Here is a 16078-nt window from a genome sequence, read left to right on the forward strand (position 1 = left end):
GGCAGCTCGGCGAACGAGAATTGAGCTACTCTCTCTCGTCGTCGTCGTCGTCGTGCACAGTACCGAAAACCGCTGAATGATGCGAACCCTTTATCACACCCGCTGGCTGGCCGCGAGAGCACCGAATATCGCGCGAATTGAGCGAGCATAACAAACAAACAAAACACTCCGCACGCACAATCCATCACATCGCTATCTACCTCGTGTGCCACTCGAACTCGTCCGTCGCGTGATGTTTATCATCATCCAGTCTCTCACCGGTGGTTCTCTGAGCGCTCATTTTCGCGAACCCGAGACCCGAGACGGCATTTCGCGCTTCGTCTTTGTCTTTTCCTATGCTATAATATCCGAACCCGCTTCGGGGAAATCCCTCAGTCAATCGCGGCCCGTTGCTCATGTCTGATGTTGCAAACTCGCAAACTCTTTCTCTCTCACCCGGTGTATATCTGGTATCATCTGATCTGAACCTGATGCTGAGTCTTTGTGGATTCATCGTGTTACGAATTTCAATCGAACTTGAATGATTGTTTAAAGAGCTTGTTGATAATCGAATACCCCCTTTAGGTTTTGTCTCGGTCGCGCGATCGCGATTCGCGAGTGAGTCAGTTTTGGTGGGGACTAGAGTGTGAAGTCCTTTCACACGTCACCAGGCCGCAACATAACACTGTGTGGAAAGTGGGTGGTGCGATGCGGATCAATTAGCATTCTCGTCCTTTGGCGGTTTCAAGCTCCGATTCGCGTGTGTTTGTATGCGTTGGTATGTTGTGAGTGCAAGAGGCATGTGGAAAGCTAATTTGTGGTGAACGAAGCACAACCAAGAAAAAAGCACGACAATCTTTGTGAAGCGAGGATAGTCAGAATTCCTTTGATCCTTTTGAGTACCACCGTTAGCTTGGAAAGTGAGGAAAACAGCGTGGCACGTGTTGTGAAGCCTCAAGGGCACAGGGTTCGAATCCTATCAGGACGATTAAAGTGTGTGCTGTTGAGGAAAAGTGGGTTTCAAGTGGTTCTACCGAAGATATTCATCGCGAAGCGAACGACCCCAGGCCAATGTCGGTGCAAAATCAGCGGAAATAAGCCGAGCAAAAAGTGTGTATTATCAGAGGTATTTCTTTTCCCTCCCTTAGTAGAAGCTGTTGTCTAGATAATTGAGTAGATTTTCCGTTCGCCTGTTGGTACTGCTGGTTGGTCGGCGAGGTCTTTTCGTAGGATTCGAGAGTGATTGGAGCTATTTTCGGCACTGCCACTTGGGCAGTCAGTGTGTTTTCCTTCGATTCTTACGACGACGACGACGGCAACAAGATGCCAACAACAAACGAACGAAAGATACGGCATACGGTAGTAGAACCCAAATCTTCGGAAGAGGAAGAAAGCAGACGAAGACGACGGTGACATTTGGGTAAACATGGCAAGCAAGAGAGAGAAGGCCGCCGATAGAAAGAGGGTGAGCGTTGGGCTGAATACGAAGCGAAGCAGGAAAGAGAGTCCATTACACGATAGAAAAGTGAGAGTGTAGAAAATAGGTCCAATTTTTCCGACTTTCGGAAGGTTTTTTTTTTCCTTTTGATATTTTACCTAGAGGAAAAGCGTGTGAGTGTATGTGCGCTAAAAAAATAACAATTCAAAACCATGTGACGGGATTGTACAGCTTCTCCTATGCCATGAGGAGTCCTATCTCAAAGAGGATGATTGGAATTGCCTCGTCATATGCGAAGACGAGACGTTTGTTATTGCTGGACGAAGCCGGAGTTGGATTCAGAGTAGAAAAACAGAACCGAATAGAAATATGGGAGAAACATTACATAATGTTTCCCTCGAGTGGAGTGTGTTTCCAGCTCTCGCTTCGGTAGAGCCGAAATGGAAATGATGGATGAAAATGTTGCGGGGTATAGCATGAGAGAGCCTCCCCCCGGCGGGCTATTTGAGTACTGATTTTTTTTTGAAAAGACCATTTCCCGAGAAAATAATCATAATGGTATTGAGAGAATGGGGATTTATGCGGAAGGATATCCATTCAAAATGCTGAGACACTGTCTGTCTGTCGGTCGAAGTTGTAGAAGCAAAATAGAACACAGCGAATCGCCGAGTCGCGATCCTCTATATGAGATGGGTGGAGGACCCTTCACAGACTTTTAACGAAGAACCCGACCTTGAGCGACGGTGTGTGTGAGTTGGTGTCCGACTAGCAGATGCCCCAGCACTGTGTTTTCGATTTCGAGTGTTTGGGATCGTTTGGGCAAAAGGGGACGTCCGTACCCGTCGGTTGGTTTTATGTTTTTCTGATGTTTGTCTCATCCGTGCTGGCATTAGCATTTACAATTTTGTCCTTTCGAGAGGGCATGACGGTGATGAGTTTTGATTCGGTTTCTTGTGCTAGGATAATCTTGGAAACGTTTGATGGGATGTTTTATTCATTAGAATGATATTCGGGAATTGATTGACTAAGATTGCAAATGTTTGGGAAACTTTCGCTTCCATGCAGCGAGCTAGTCAGCAAGTTAGGGAAAAATAGCAGTAGTATTGGAAAGTTTGAGGGCTTGAATAGCATTAACATGGTTATAAATTAAATCGGATGTATGAGGATACATTTTGCGAGGAAGTTTCATAATTTTTATGAGGCTTGGCCAAACTAGAAAACTATGTTCAAAATCTTACCCTACTAGTACTGAAGACAAATGGAAGAAATCACCCCTCTACAGCCCGAATTATGGTGTTAATCTTTTCCATTATTTGGGTTACTTTTTTCGAAAGGCCTTTATGAAAATAATCAGAATTGCTGAGAACTATGTTGATATAGATGAGTTTAGCTTATTTGGAGCAGGTTTTGTTGAAACCAAAGTTCTTTTCGTCTCACCAATTTAGATTTTATAGCAATCTGGACAAGAGATTTTGTAGACTCCGGCTTTCCCTAAGACATTTATTGAATCTTTTGTTGATCCTAACAGTGACTTCAGCTGATTTGTCCTGCTGCTGAATACTAAATGTAGGCTAAAACTTCAAAACTTCGAAATCAATGGTTTGGTAATGTTTTTGTCGAAATTCACCGCTACCCGTTTTAAACCCTCGGTTACTGGTGTAAGAGTTGTCAAAATACGCCTACAGGGTGATTCTGAATAACTGTCACTTTTAAGAATAGTCATAACGATTGAACGCTTTCATGATTTTTTTTTATATCAGCATATTCCAGATATACTACATATATAACCTTCAACTAAGCATAGCATAGCATAGCATAGCATAGCATATGCGATTGTACAAATCGTGGGTGGCTGTTTAATGGTCAACTAATACGTTTTGCAGAAAATATCGTGTGTTGACGCAGAAAATATCACTTGGGATTTGTGATTTTCCCCACACAAACATAAAATCTACAAAACAAGCATCGCATTATACACCTGGCCACATCCTTACAATCGCAGGGGACGGGAGGGAAAGTTAATTCAACATCTACTTAAGAAGGTGCAGGGAACCCATACTACCTTCATAGGTGTCATAGGACGGAAAGAGTTGTGTTAGTGGGAGGGTGAATGATTTGGAAGCTCTATTTGTCAATATAGAGCATTTTATAAATCAGTGACACAAATGGAATCTAAATAGATAAAATGAAAAGATCTCACCCGATTGGCCTAGTGACTTTTGCAGCGTCATGTTTTCGAAAATGCTTTAACATATATAACCTTCAACTAAGCATACTTTAATTCAAACCTCTCTACCTGTACCTTTAATTACCACCCACATTTATCATGAAAATGAACAACAGCTGGCACGCACGTTTTAAATTCAGCACTTTTGGAGTCCTGGCGAAGCGTCTAAGCTCTGAAATTGAAAGGATTGTTCACGCATGGTTACTTTTTACCTCTATAATGATGCGGAAAATAACTGTTTCATTCTTTCGAGAGATTTCAGTTTCTAAAAGATAACACACAATTTTATACAGATTTATGACAAGCTCCATTTCCACGTGCATCGCTGCTTGAAATTGAAAACGAATGAAATTCAAGTCCTACTATCAATACAAGCTGATATTTGTACACACTGTTAAATAAAAATACTTGAACATATACTTATTTTACCCATTGAGGATTGCATATTTGTGAAATCGGTGACAGTTATTCTGAATCACCCTGTAAAATGATCTCTTGTTCTTTTATCGATTACTGCTTGAATTGTTTTTTCTTGTCTAAGTCTAGTGATTTCAAAAATGTGAGCTATTTCCTTTGTTTTGCCTGTATCGTTAAGAGGAAGAGTTTGCATCCTGTGTACCATGTGGTGAAAGGCGGCAATTTTGTGTTGATGGGAATGGTATTACTCTCTTTGTATTTGTCGGTTTCCTATAGATTTCGAAATTGAACGAAGACGCTTCCCTGGAGATGGGAAGATCTAAGAAGTAGAGTTTGCTGTCTCTCTTTCTCTTCTTCGCGAGTAAATTGATGTCCTTGTGAACGTTGCTTATGGCCTCCAAAGTTTTTGATAAATCTTCCCTTTTGACAATGCTAAACATGTCATCCGCGTACCTATACCAACACTTGGCAACAAATTCCTATCCCCCAGAGTGTTTTCTAGGTTAGCCATGAACAATTCACATAAAAATGGAGTAAGCGAATTGCCCATAGGAGCGCCTTTAGATTGTTTATAAAAATTTCCGCTGAAAATGAAATAATTTTCCTCCATACAAAGACGAGTAAGCTTGAGACATGACCGAACTTTGTTTTTCCAAGTAGTATCCTCAAGTTGCTTCAGAAGCCAGTCCTCTAAAAGGCTGATGGCTTCCTTTACTGGTACACTCGGAAAAAGTGCTGTGACATCAAATGAAACCATGACTACATCTTCCCGAATCTCTCCTGATGCCTGAAGGTGATTTGCGAATTCCTGTGTGCTTGTTAACTGAGCGAGTGGTAAAGGGTTAAGGCATATTTTGAAATTCCTTTACTAGCCATTTGGCAAGCTTATGAGTGGGGGATCCTTCAGCCGAGATAATATCCCTCATTTCGTTTCCTGGTTTGTGAATTTTTGGTAAACCTCTGATCCTAGGTACAGGGCTGGTAGTGAGTCACTTTTAAGTGACTTGGTCACTTTTTTCAAGCCAGTCACTAAAAAGTCTCTTTTTTAAGTTGAAGTCACTAAAGTCACTTTTTCTTGTAATCAGTCACTATTTTCAACTTTTTTAGCGTGAATTTATTTCAAGATTGATCATCCCAAGTAGCACAATTCTGTCCCAAAAAGTTGCAGCAACTTGTTTATAACTGAAATAAGTCGTATATAAGTTTACAAAACCAATTTATAACAAGGGTGCTGCTAGAGATTCTTTGCTTTGTGACGTTTAATCCTTTTTCTCTATCTACAGGGTGTCTACTCATTTTTCGAAATCAAATTACTTGAGTTTTCCAGGTTTTTCCAGAACTTTAACGGATAAATTCAAGGTTTATAATAAGAAAGCTAAGCGTTCAAAATATGCTTTTTCTGGAAGATCAAAAACAACAGTAATTAATCTAAACGTTTTTAAGACATGGCAATCAGTTTTAAAGAAACAACTTTATAATAAAATTCATTGAATGTATAAGTTTAGCACTTACTTAATATCTCACTTTAATAAAGTTAAATAAAAAAACCTACTTAATTTGACTAAGTTCAAGATCTAAAAATATTCAATGTCTTGTAGCTTCGTATTCCATGTACATGTTCAATATATTGAAAATTTTTAAAAATGTGCCTGAATTAAGGAAAACATTAAACGATTTATTTCAAGTTCGCAATTAACTTTATGAAAGATTGGAGATCTTCATTGCAGTCTCATTAACTTCACAACAATTGTAGGAACTTTGAAGAAGTTCTGTGAAATGAAAGGAAATGCTGAGAATTTAAGTAAAGCTCCAACTACGGTAACATAAGGGAAGTTGCCGGCGCCGGTGGTGTAGTGGTAAGCGTGACTGCTTTCTAACACCCCGATGAGTCTAGGTTTAATCCCAGCCGAGGTTGGTGGGATTTTTCTGAAGCATAAAAATCTCTGGTCACGTCTTCCTTCGGAAGGGAAGTAAAGCCGTTGGTCCCGGCCCATGTGTGTTGTGAATGGGTGCGATATACTACGCAGGTGTGGAAGCTGCCTTCCTGCACATTCGATTGCCATCAATGGATGGCAATCGATGTCCGACGGTGATTGGCACTAGATTGCGGAACAGAGACCGACGTTAAATAAAGGAAAAAAGAAGATAAGGGAAGCTAACACACTGAAATTATTGGGAGCTTACTGGAAACTTTAAAATCCTCAAATCGGTTCTTTTAACATCCGAAAAATTTTAGGAACTTTTATGAAGCTCATAGAATTTCAGAGCACATCACAGGTGTTAAGCGTACATGAGAAATATAGAAACCTTGAGGGGTATTGTGATATTTTTTAAGAAGTTCTAGAGATCTTTGGGGAATTTCAGATCTTAAGAGCAGATCCCATGTCTTTAGTTCAGACCTTTTGGAGCAGTTTAAATATCTATAATCGTAAGTTTAGAAAAAATGAGAACCCTTAAGATGTTCCGAGAATTTCAGGGATATACAGAGACCATCAAAGAAATATTTCAGCAACTTCACAGAAGTCCAAAGAATTTCAGGGAAATTAATCTTCAATAGAATTGAGAGCTTTAGGGAAGCTTCGAATACATCAAGACAGATCAGAGAATCAAAGGACAGTTCAAATAATTTCAAGAAAATTGTAGAAACCTCAAGGAATTTCCGGAAACTTCAGCAAAGCTCCGATAGAACTTCTAGAACGTGATAAAAAATATATGAACATCCGAAAAACGTGAGAGTATTTTAAGGGTGTTATATCATGGAGCTATCAAGAACTTTAAAAAAAATACGAAAATTTAGCTAAGTTGATTAGAGAATATGAACGAAGTTCCATAAATCTAAAAAAATGTGAGAACTTTTAGTAAGCAGCGATAAATATCCTCAAGAAACTCCAGAGAACTTAGAATTGTGATAGTTTCATTCAGTTTCAGCGAAGTTCCGAGCATTTCTAGGACGATCAGATAGCTTCAGAATAATCCCATTAACTTAAGCAAATTGACAGCGGCTTACATGGAATTCCGTGGAATTATGGGGTATTCCAAGAATTCTATGATTCATCCAAAAACGTCAGGGAATTTTGAATATATATGTATCAGAAAATTTGCCGGATTATTAAACAAATTTAGAGATTCTCAGGTAAGCATAGTTCAGGGAAAATAAGTGAGCGTTTTTAATGGTTAGAATACTTAAGAAAAATTATAGAAACTTCCAGGCAAATCAATTAATTTCAGTAAAATTGCAGGTTCTTAAAATATACTGATTAATTCAGGGCTGTCTAGAGAACTTTAAAGAAATACAATTATCACTTAGGTAGTTTTAATAACACCAGGAAAGTCTAGAATATTGAAAAAGTTTTAAATTAGTGTCGACAATTTAATGGAAGCTTCATGAACTTCAGAAAAATCATGAGAACTTCAGTGGAAATAATAAAACAATATTAATTGTTTCGTTCTTATTCGGGAGAACAAAAGTTCCATAAATTTTGAAAAACTTCGAAAACTTCGTCCAGTGGTCTTCAGAAACATTTCGAGAACTTCATATAAATCTTTGGAACTTAAGAGGAGATCCGTGAACTTCAAGAATTTTTATGAACATTAGCAAAATGCGAGAGCATTTGAAAGTAGTTTAGTAAGCTCCGAAAACTGGAGGAATTTCAAGAAGAGGTTAGCCATTAGTCAGAAAATTAGAGGGCGCTAAAAATTTAATTGAGATCTTTGCATAAGTTGAGATATTCACTGAACTTAAACATTATTAAGACGGTTCAATTAAGTTCAGCGCAGTACAACAAGCTTCATGAGACCTGCAAACACTTTAGAGAAATTTTGAGAATTTTAGAATGGGACAGAGAACCGCAGAGCAGTTCCGTTAACATTAGAGATGTCACGTAAATTTTAAAGGAGTTTAGAGAACTTCAGTGGATTGTTAAACCTTTAGAAGAGATTCATGCTCGTTAGAAAAATTAAGGCAACTTTAGGAAGTCCTATAAAATCCAGGGAAGTTGAAGAATTTGATGAGTAGTATTGTGAGCATCAGGCTAGTTTCTCAAACTACAAAAGAACTCTAAGGCAGATTCATTAACTTGAGGAAAAATTTGGGAAGTTCCCAGAACAGTCCATTCCATATTCAATGGAAATTTCGATGAAGCTTTCCTCCGAATTCATTTTTTTTAGTTTTCCTCGAAATAACCTTGAAATTCTCCGCAATAAGACACCCTTTGGAAAGATTATCAGAATATTAATTGAATTCATTTCAGATTTCCTTTTGAATCTTACTCTTTCCCTTGGAACTCTACTCACATTGAAAGTCTCCTAAGAATTCATTGGCATTTCTACTCACAAATTCCTTAGATTTCTTCTCATAATTTGTTTGGCAAACTCTCCTGAATTTATTTTTCGAATTCCTTTGAAGATGGAGTTATTCTCAGATTTAGTTGTGATCCTTCTTTTAGTATTTAAAAAAAATCCAGGGACTTATGCTACGAATTTGTTTTGTCCCACAAACTTTATGAAATTAACCTCAGAATTTCCTTGGAATTTTCCTTTGAAGTTCACAGGAGTTGTGCTCCTCAGAAATTCCTAAGAGTGTTCAATAAAGTTTACTTTTAATTTAATTCAGGGTCACTTTTTAGTCACTATTTAGTCACTTATTTCTTCATCACTATTTTTGACAGCAGTGATGGCTACCAGCCCTATAGGTAGAATAGGGTTTGAAACTTTCAATTGATTCGTAGTTGTTGTGGATTGAACTGTATGTATTAGTATTAGTAAATCAGGTATAAAAATGAAACTACAATGTGTTGAATCGGAACCTATCTAACTAATAAAAACCAAAGATTCCAAAAACCAAAGACTTCTTTAGTGGGAATGACATTGATGAAGACTGCACATTGTAGTCGAAATACGGATCTGTCATGGATACCAACATTAATTAAGTGGAATTAAATGGAAGATAACCTTTTTTGCTGTTTTATTAATCTCAGGATCTCCACTGAACCGGGAAAACCGGGAGAACTGGGAATCGAGAATAACCGGGAATTTGATTGGTTCTTTCAAATGTTTATTTTTGTTGTACCTTAATTGAATTCCGGTAATAATTATTCAAAGTCCGGTAGCTCGAATATTTCTCATATAATCTTGATTATTTCTACATGCTCAGGTATTTTTACCCATCCAGCTCCCACCTACACCTGGACCTACATATCGACTCATCAATTCATGAACCGGGGACCAAAGGCTTCCCATCCCTTCCGAAGGAAGGCGTGATCAGAGATTTTATGCCTCAGAAAATCCCGGCGGTGCCACCTGGGATTGAACCTAGGCTCTTTGGGGTGAGAGGTAATCACGCTTACCACTACAACAGCGGCGTCGCGTCCTGGGAATATACGTTTAGATGTATTCAAGCTTGAGATCCCACATTTCTTATTCTTACACTTTCGGATGTTTCTAGCGAACTGCCATTCTCAATCTTGAACAGTTTTCTTTAATCTGGATCGAAATTTGCTATCGATTACAGTCTTACAATCTTGAGAATTTTTGTTAATTCAGGATCTTTTATTTCTGTGTATGGAACCTGATCTTTGTTAATGTAGCAAGGATTTTCTTATGATCATTCTAAAATTATTTTAGAATTAAATTTAGCTACCGAATCACCCTCAATAATCTTAGAATTCTGTCAGGTATTTCTTAAAAAAAAATTGCTTCATAAGAGCCTCGGAGCTCAGTGCAGTGCAGAATTCCCTCCAATAAACACTCGAAATTGACTCTACATTTATCTTCATATGCTTAATAATTCTTGCGAGATTTTTCTTTAATGTCTATAGAATTTTCTTTGCTATTATCTGGGAATATTCCTCGAAAATCTCTTGCAATGCCATCAATAATATAAAAAAGTATTATACCAACATTTCCTTTGATTTCACCTTAGAATTCCATTGCAAATAACCTCTAAATTGCCATGAAATTATTCTCAAAATACCCATGAGAGGATCTCTTGAAATTTTCTTGAAACTCTTCTTAGAGTTTCCTTGCAGATTTCATCAGAATCTGTTGGAACACTGCCCAGAAAAAAAAAACTTTGGAAATTTGCTCCAAATTTCCTGCCAAACCCTTCAGGAAACACTTTAAGGCTCCCTCAAAATTCTTATGAATTCTATTGAATCTATCCTCAAACAAGCTTGAAATGCTTTTAAGATTTGTTATTATCTATATTAAGTATTGGAACATAATAGCACACCTAATATTGATTTACAAGCTCCTTTGATATTGCAAGACTATTTACAACATGTAAAAATGAAGCTGAGAGTTGACTCGAAACAAAAATAATTTCGTTGCACATCGTTTTCTTCGAAAGAGAAAGTATACTTTGCTATTCCACTTTACTCTTCACCGATGGCGTCGGGTCGCGTTCGGATGTATTGCAAAAATCATGAAACTCAAACTCATAACGGTTTGGTTAGAATTGTAGCTGGTGAGTTTTGTAAGCTTGATATTCGTAGCTACTATATACTATACTATACTATAGCTTGTAATTTCACCCGCAGATTTTTGTATACAAAAATCAAGCGTGATCTGGGGCACTGCTTGGAACTATTATCCATATTTCCTCGCAGCTCAACTCAGAATCTCCCTTTGTTTAAATGATTGATCAACATTTAAGACATTTTCGGCCGTAGGTCATCATTAGGATCAGGATTGTAGTCATATCATTATTTCACTTTGAAATTCTTTCTGATTTGCTTTAGAGCTCCAAAGTATTCTACTCACAATCCCCATACTCGTGTTTTCAGAAGTATAACTAGAATTCACCTTTAGTTTCCTTATAATTCTCTTCAAATATTTTTTGTCAAATTCCATCGGTTATTCTCCCCAGAATTATCCCTAGAATCTCTCTACAATTTTCCTCAAAACATTTTGCATTCTCATCGTAATTCACAATCAAAGGCTTCAAAGTGTCAAAATTCTAAAACCTTGATAACGTCCAGAAGCCCTGATTTTTTTTTTAAATCTGAGATTTTAAAAACGTCGAGTAAAGTCAGAAATTTTGCAAAGTTCAAAAATTAAAAAAAAAAAACAGGCCTAACCTTATAATCTTGAACATTGTCTCATCATGTTCAACACATTTATTAGTGCAAGAATCCAAATATTATTACCAAGATCTAATTATTTAAAAAAAAATACTTCTATGCTCAATCTATGTAACTTAGAAACATTTAAAAATTCTGAAACTATCAAAAACATTTCAAATAATTATCTTAATTATGTGATACAATTTGACAATTTGTTGCGATACATAATAACGAATTTCTGTCTGTCTGTCTGCGTGACTCTTATAGACTCGGACACTACTGAACCGATCGGCGTGAAAATTTGTTTATATTTTTCCCTTGATTTGTTTTCCGTCGATCTTGTTTTCCGTGCTGAGCACCAATGCTACCGACGCCAGGGAAGCAGCTCCCACACCTGGACCCTACCTATCGACCCATCAACTCATGAACCGGGGACCAACGGCTTTACTTCCCTTCCGAAGGAAGGCGTGATCAGAGATGTTATGCCTCAGAACATCACGGTGGCGCCGACTGGGATTGAACCCAGGCCTGCTGGGGTGAGAGGTAATCGCACCTACCACTACACCACCGGCGCCGCTGTGAAAATTTGTATGCAGGGGTTTTTGGGGCAGGGAAAGGTTCTTATGATGGTTTGAAACCCCACCCCCTCTGTAAAGGGGGATCCCATACAAATGAAACAGAAATTTCTGCATAACTCGAGAACTAATCAAGCAAATGGAACCAAATTTGGCATGTGGAGGTATAAGGAGAATATCATAGGGGTTAGCCCCTTAGATAATAAGGAGGGGGGGGGGATACGTACAATATAGCATGCTTTTTTTTAATCGGCGCATAAACTCAAGCTACTATTGAATCTCGAGCAAGGCCAGTCACACTCAGCTAGTATCTAATAAATTTTAAGAATTTTGAAAATTAATATTATTTTTCATTAGGGGAAGCATTTTTATCCGGTTTCTGCATTTAAAGTAAAATGCCCTAACTTCCTTTTTTCCAGTGTCATACATTTCTGGAATCAATCATGTTGGTATTCCATTTCTTACCATGTTAAGTTGTTTATTTGACATCGGGCAAATAGGCTGGGCACCCGGGAAAATACCGGGAATTTAATTTCTTATATTGAGTGGGGCCTCCCTTAGCTCAGTTGGTAAAGGCGCAGCTACAAAGCAAGACCATGATGGAGGTAGCTGGGTTCGATTCCCGGTCCGGTCTAGGAATTTTTCGGGTTGGAAAATTTCTCGACGTCCCTGGGCATAGAGTATATGATTGTACTTGCCTCACAATTATACTAATGCAAAAATAGTGGTACAGGCATCGAAAGCTCTCAATTAATAACTGTTGAAGTGCTTCTAGAACACTAAATTGAGAGCACACAATAAGTTAATATTGGATAAGCACTAAGCTTGAAATTCTAAGAAGAAGAAGAAGAATAATAATAATAATAATAAGAAGAAGAATATATTCAGTGGCCACCCTGTAATCTATTTCAAATCAATAAACAGTTTTTGTTGTTCCATAATTGCCATGAAATTTGTCTTGGTACAATCATGGGGTTTCCATGGTTTTGGCTCACAAAAAATAACTCTTGGAACTCTTCTCGAACCTTGCAATTCCCCTATGCATTTCCTCGGAATCCTCTGTAGAAATCCCTTACTACTGTCCTGTGAATGTAATTCCTTTGAAAATATTCTCAAAATTTTAATAAAATCACTTCTCAGCAATCCTAGTATCTGGAGACCACAACTGAAAGCTTACAGCAGAAATGTTCCTAAGTTTGTTTATTAATCTCTTTGAATTCTCGACAAAATTATGTAGGTATTATTCTTAAAATTCACTATCCGTTCGGCTCAGGATCCCCATAAAATGTCACTTTCATGTCGCGGTTCCCTGCGAGGTTCTATTCACAACCGTTATGAAATCATACTAATAATTATGTGAGAATTCATTTCAGAACTTCTTTAGAATGCAACTCACAATTCCTTAGGACATTCTATAAATTATCTTGGAATCCTGGTCAAATTTCCTAAATTTGGTTATTATTCTTCTCGCCATTTCTCTGGAATTATCACTTTTATTCCATTTAAATTCTCCTTAAAAGTTCCATAGTTATTCTCCTTCAGAATGATACAGAATTTCTTCCTAAATTACTGGATCCCTGATTATCCTTCCAAGCTGTAGAGCCTTGAAAATTTTCCAGATCAAAACAATGATTTTTTTTTAAATCTGTGTTCTTGTAATTTTTTCAAAATTGGGTATTTCTAATATTTTTCGCAATTTCATATTTTCTATAAAACCATTCTGATAATACCATAGTTTGCTGTTTGTATGGATCCGGGAAAAATATGAGAACCTCCCTTAGCTCAGTGGGTACAGTCAGCTACAAAGCAAGACCATGCTGGAGGTGGCTGGGTTCGATTCCCGGTCCGTTCTAGGAATTTTTCGAGTTGGAAAATTTCTCGACTTCCCTGGGCGTATAGTATGATAGTACTTGCCACACAGTTATGCTAATGCAAAAATGGTACAAGCATCGAAAGCTCTCAATGAACAACTGTGGAAGTGCACCTAGATATAACACTAAGTTGAGAGCACGTATTAAGTTAAAATGCGATAAGCAATAAGCTTGAAATGCGAAGGAGAAGAAGAAAAACCGGGACAACGGGGAATTTAATTTCTAAAATCCACTGGCCACCTTGCAGATCTGAATTACAGGAATTTTGTAGAGCCTAGGATTTTTTTCAATTAACAATTATGTTCCACATGATGTAGTGAGGATCCACAACACTTTACGGGTTGGTATAATAAATCAGGACATCGTACAAGACTTTGTTGGGATTGTAGAACATCAAGATCCATGCTCCAAGATAGTTTGGAGAACTCACTTGTCTCTACTTTGTCGTTTCATTTACCTGTTATTGTGGGGCTCCACGAAGGTTTACTCGTTCTAATATTTAGTCGAGTCATCGTAGGGTACCTTGTTGAGTCTGCAGAATTTCAAGATCAGATCGCCGGATGATTGAAAAAATCAGAGATTCTTTAAGCTTATTCATATAAGAATCATTGAAATGTTAGCTACACATCTTTGTGTTCCAAGAAATATTTTTGGGCATTATTAAACTCTACATATTCATAAATTCGCTCGAGACATCATGCGACACTTTGTTATGCTGGTATATCTTCAAGATCTAAACTCCAGGATGATTAGGAGAACTTTCAATACTGTGTTTCTCCAGCATTGTGCATTTCCAGGCGATGATGTGTTATAATGCAATTCTTCTTTACCCAACTATTGTGTTATGGTAAAAAATGGGTTTTAAGGGGGTACTACCGTTTGTACTCCATTTTCTCCCTACAACTTCGTCTACTTGAGAGATAGAAAATTGACGTTTTAGACAAAGTTTCTTAAAATGACTTCATCTGCAATGTTTCCATAGATGTTCATCAATTTCAACAAGACATAAAAAAGTATTTTTTTTTTATCTTAGTGTATACTCCCCTTAAGTAAAACAATTTACCACTGCAATAAAGTATTTTGAAATTGAAGAAACATTTTAAAAGACATCAAAATGCTACACTCAATAGATTCGTTGCAAATGGCCATGTCCCTCTTTTTTTGATTTCGTCCCACTGTGCGACGCCAGGAAGGCAGCTCCCACACCTGGGCTCTAGCTATCGACCCATCAACTCATGGACCGAAGACCAACAGCTTTACTTCCATTCCAAAGGAAGGCGTGATCAAAGACTTAGAAAATCCCAACGGTGCCGATTGGGATTGAACCCAGGCCCTTTGGAGAAAGAGACTCCGTTCGTTATGTTGATCACTTAGCAGGAAACCCTACAGTGCCAACCATACATAACAGACATGTAGTCCATAACATATTTTGCGTTTAAATTCCTGTAAGCATTATAGAAAACTATACTGTTTCAACAACCTCATTTTCTTTAATTTTCCCAGAAAATGAATTCTTCAAACAGGCAGTCAGTCGAATCAAAACTGTGCCCCGTCCCATTTGAATAACTTTTGCTGAGTCCAAAATTCCTGGTAGGCAGTAGATGGCAAAAAGGATTCTTATGATAGGCATCCTCTCGCTCAAGCTCACTTGCTTCTGCACAATCGAGGACGCGTCGCCGACGTCTCGTCGTGTTCAGGCTGCGGTTGTTGTTTGAAAGCTCTTCTCCCGAATAACCGACACACAGTGGTCCGAAAGGGACCAAATCGTGGCATAAATTAATGGCAGGGTTGCATTATGGAAACCTTGTGTCTTCAGCAAAGTTGACCCTTAGTTCCTATAGCTTTATTTGGTGACATCATTTTAGCTCTCATCAACTCGGTCACTAGGTCGGCGCTGTTCCTGTGGCGTGTTTCAATTGCCGAATGTGTAGGAGTTTGTTGCTCAGCAATTTCAAAATATGGCTCAGTGCAAAAACTAGGCTTGAGAGAGCAGGAGTTAAAAAAAAATCATTGTGATTTTTCCCATAAATTTATTCATTTTAATTCCTAGTTCTCCATGAGCTTCTATGTCAGTTAAATGTCGAAATAAACTGTACTCTAAGATGTAATGAAGAAGCTTATAGAACAAAAGTGCACGACCATCCTACAAATAGGGACGTGTCAGTTAAAATCAAAACCCGACATTTTTTCAAAGAATTCTCAAAATCTCAAAAACTAATCGACTTGCAAAGTTAGTACCTTGGGAAGAGTTGTTCCGAATTACCTTTCTCTAAAAACTTGCCGAAGACACCATCCTGAATTCTGATCTAAATTGCTGTCACCGACTGAAGGCCTAGGTTCGATCAACTTTGACACGAATCTTCCATAATGCAACCCTGAGAAACTTCTTATTTATGCCATAATTTGGTACGTTTCCGACCACTGTGCGGCATTCAGCAAGCACCCGAATATGAAAGCGAAACAGAACGGTGATGTTACCGGCTACAAGCTACGGTAAAAGCATGAAAGCA

The 16078-nt window shown here is 38.0% G+C and overlaps 1 protein-coding gene across 4 annotated transcripts in view; it reads left to right on the forward strand.

The window, feature by feature from the left end:
- Nucleotides 1-394: 394 nt before the first annotated feature.
- Nucleotides 395-16078, forward strand: part of LOC135711766 (pseudouridylate synthase RPUSD2-like) — a 594258-nt gene continuing 578574 nt past the window's right edge. For 3 of the 4 annotated variants that reach the window (XR_010518505.1, XM_065234728.1, XM_065234730.1), the window contains exon 1: nucleotides 395-1105. The gene's annotated coding sequence lies outside the window, so the exon portion shown is untranslated. The remainder of the gene's footprint in view (nucleotides 1106-16078) is intronic. The other variant, XM_065234729.1, reaches the window with a different exon arrangement.

Source organism: Ochlerotatus camptorhynchus, unplaced genomic scaffold, assembly GCF_037179485.1.
Source record: "Ochlerotatus camptorhynchus isolate MF236.1 unplaced genomic scaffold, CSIRO-AGI_Acam_v1.1 ptg000438l, whole genome shotgun sequence".
Taxonomy (NCBI): Eukaryota; Metazoa; Arthropoda; class Insecta; order Diptera; family Culicidae; genus Ochlerotatus; species Ochlerotatus camptorhynchus.